Here is a 4089-nt window from a genome sequence, read left to right as displayed (position 1 = left end):
TTTTCTGACTCCCCGACTGACCGCCAACACTGAACCACTACCATGTCAATTCCAAAATGAATTCCATAAAAAACAAAACACTTCCAACCCTTGAGGCTTCAATGGGGAAACCAAAATCGCTGACCTTATACTACTGCCGAATACTTATACTTGATAGAAGGATCAGATAATGCTTCGAGTAGAAGATTCATCCCTGCAATGGTTAGACTCAAACGAGAGCTCCACAACAGGGTCTAATCAACCGCTCTGAGATTATTTAATCCAACTACAAGCGACTTAGCATATGCCCCGAATAACAAGCGACTCCACATACGAATCCCAACTCACTGAAACCACCCCGACTCATCTTCCTGCCCCCAGCTGCATTCCAAAAGCAGCCGAGACCTCCCTGGTCCCAACTTGCTTGCCAACTAACTGGATCACCGGACTCCTGCCTGATTGCTGAGTCAAAAGAGACACATACAGTCGCCCCATGCGACTCCTGAGAGAAAATCTCATCTGGCGATAATTGCCCAAACCATCTCGCCACCCAACCCAGCAAGAATGAATGCTACATGACCAACTGTATTCTTATATCATACCCGGTCTCCAACGACCTACCGTTTCCTGATTTCATGCATGCTGTGGCCCTCCCACATTCTTACAAACCGTTCCACTCTGGTCCTAACCATCTGACGAAATCCGTGACCAATCGTGGATTTGCCACACCCTCTCTACTACACAAGGACCGGTGAATGCTACGGGCGACCCTGTAGTCTTAAAACACTCCCACACTAACTGCCAACTAGTGAATGCTACGGGCCACCCCGCAGTCTTACAACACTTCAACTTTGCCATAGCCACCGCCCATGGTCTTACCGCTCATCTATCAATCCAAACACATCCAGAGTCGAACACTCACTCGACCAAGCACCCACGATGAACTCGAGTCATGACTGGAATCCCCAACCTGGGTTCACCAAATGTCTGCTATCCATCACCAAGAAGGTGCTAACCAACTGTTAGGAAGTTTCCTGAACTCCCAACTCACACAATCCTCAATCCAGATGGCCACTTGGGCCGCCTTCCTCCCCAACGGGGATGTGAAACTCATCCTAGTTTCATGCCTGCTTCTGCTCCCGAATATCCGAATGGTTCTCCCCCACTTTGATTCAACTAATCCCTTACAACACACAAGGTTTGAAGGATTATCAATCCATCTTACCCTCTGATGATCGAATTACTGACATCCTACAGTTACCAATGCTAGTGTTTCATTACTAGCCAAACCGAAAGTCCGCACAACCCTTGAAGACTAGATGAACACTCTCCGAAATCCCAACAAATCGGATAACTCTAGATGCTTTCTATGATACAACACCCAACTCTTGAAGTCCTTAACACCGATGACAAGACCAAAACCTTAGCAATAGACCCCTTCTCTTGGCACTCCCAGTGGCCAACCAAGCACAAAATCTAATACCACAGAACCCTGACGATACCAGAGAACTAACCCGTTGAACCTGACCATAGACCTTCCACACGATACCCCCGAACCGATCTCGACTAAGAACCAGAATAACAACCGGACAAACTAAAAACCGCTTAACAAGACATAACGCCTTCTGAACCACTAATGATTTATGGCATGTGAATGTCATTTAACAATTCTTAATAATACAACATAATCAATGACCGAGAATTAACCCGCAAATGATACTTACCTAAACCGATACAAAAATTCCAAACAACATAAGTACTGATAATAACCGAAAGAAAGCAAAAGATAACATACCCGCAATATCGCCTGCTAGAGTCATGACCTCCCCTGTCTGACACTGCAATGCCCGACTCCTCTATGCTAGGGCTCCAACCCTACCCTCACCACTATCGGTGATCCTCAAAGTAGCCGGAGCAGGTACACTCACTACTCCTCCCCTCAACATTGGACAGTCGGCCTTCTTTTGGCCCACTTGGTTGCAGTGAAAACATATCGGGCTTGCCCCCTGAGGGCAATCCCGGTTGACATGACCAATCTTGCCACACTTGTAGTAGCCCAAACCCCTGGAACGATAAACCCTATCGTGCAGTTTCATGCATGTGCTGCACTGACCCCAACCCTGCTGGCCCCTCAATCACTTATCTGAAGTCTTGGGTCTCTTCCCAGGACACTCCACTACCTGCACCTGATCTGGCCCCCTCTTCCCTAGGTGCTCCAAATCGATATCCCACTCTCGGGCTATAGAAATCATATGATTCAAGGTCTTGCACCATGAAATACTCACAAACTCCCTGATATCATCCCGCAATATATCATGATACCTTACCTTCTTCATTTCCTTATCTACTGCATAATGCAGAACCAATAAAGCCCTCTCCCAGAACTTAGCAGTGATCTCTGCCACAGCCTCAGTAGTCTGGCGGAGATCCTAAAACTCTTGTGCCAACTGCTACACCTCAATCACCGCTGCAAACTCAGCTCGGAACCTGGTTGAAAAAATCATCCCATGACATGGCATAAACTGCATCATCACCGACCTCACGCCCTACCTCCTCCCATCAATCCCGTGCCCTGTCCTTCTAAAGGCAGGAAACATATATGACCTTCGTCTCCTCAGGGCAGAAACTCGTCCTGAATGCGTTAGCCATATCCGCTAACCATCTCATACTAGCAATGGGGTCCTTCTCCCCAGAGAACATAGGAGCTCCACAAGCATGAAACTCATGGAAAGAAAGAGTGTGAGCTCCAACGATAGCCATAAACTTAGCATGGAACGCGCCCAACCGCTCATCCAAAATCTCCAGAATCCCCTCCTTGTCCAAAACCTCCTTCTAGAGTGCTCATCAGCAAACTGAAATACAACATGCAAATAATCAAAACATACCCCTGAATCCTCCTCCCACAAGCTTCTTAGATTCTCCAGGAATCTCCCTGATTCGAGTATGGATCCTGTGCTTTGAGTAGTACAGGCCCAATACTACCTTCCACACCTATCCATACCTTCCTCAAGGATCATCCTGAATCCTCTAAGTCACCTTCTCAAACCGACGCACCAACAACTTGCTAAACAGTTCAACCAAACCTACTGAAGCACTTCCTAGGCTCTCCTAGGTTCCCGACCTCACCCAACCCTCATTTGCTGAAAGACACCCACCAATATCAACTAGCTACCTCATGAATATAGTCACATGCAACAAAGATCAGATAATCCTTCGAGTAAAAGACTCAACCCTAAAACGGTTGACTCAAATAAGAGCTGCACAATAGGGACATATCCATCACTCTGAGATTATTTAACTTGTGCCACCTGCGACTTAGCATATTCACTCAGCAGCCAATTCACATCACTAAGAGTCACAAAGCACAAAGTAAGCAACATTCAGACAATGGAAAATCTAACCAGCATACACTAATCAAGCCATTCTATCCACTTATCTGGAAACCATACTAGCATGCAATTCTAAAAGCTCAAACAATCAGGCATATAAAGGCATATCTCCTATCTTGAAATCCTGAGCAGATCCTTAGCCCTAATCTAGCATGCAATTCATATAATCATATGATATAGCATAATAAACATGTATTGGTATTCTGGGAACCACTTACTTGAGCTCGACCGATTGCACGCATCACACCCTTTTCATTGATTAGCAACCCTTTTTAATAAAACAATTATTTTATGAAAATTTTCACCAAACACTCAGTTTAAGTCCAGAAATACCCAAGAGTTTGTCCGAATCCCTCAAACCAAGGCTCTGATACCAACTTGTAACGTCCTGAAAATCATAGGATAAAAATTTCATTTTTAATATAATCAAACACTTAGTTATCCTTTATTTAAAATCTAAAAAGAATTTCAAAACAAAACAATCACCAAAGTACATTCCCAAAATCACAAGTTTGCGGAAAACACGGGTGTATGCGATGCAATCAAGCCGGACCCTTCCCTTTCAAACTAGAAGTACTTGAAACCATAAACAATAGCTGTAAGCACAAAGCTTAGTGAGTTCCCCAAATACCACATACCATACATAACAAACGAGCCAAACATAACATAGATATCCAACATTCAATAGGAGGTGCTATGTGCCAACCGTAGTCTTGCCATT

The sequence above is a fragment of the Lactuca virosa genome, chromosome 2 (assembly GCF_052849685.1).
Source record: "Lactuca virosa cultivar CGN04683 chromosome 2, Lactuca_virosa_CGN04683_v6, whole genome shotgun sequence".
In the NCBI taxonomy this organism is placed as follows: domain Eukaryota; kingdom Viridiplantae; phylum Streptophyta; class Magnoliopsida; order Asterales; family Asteraceae; genus Lactuca; species Lactuca virosa.
This window is presented reverse-complemented; position numbering follows the sequence as displayed.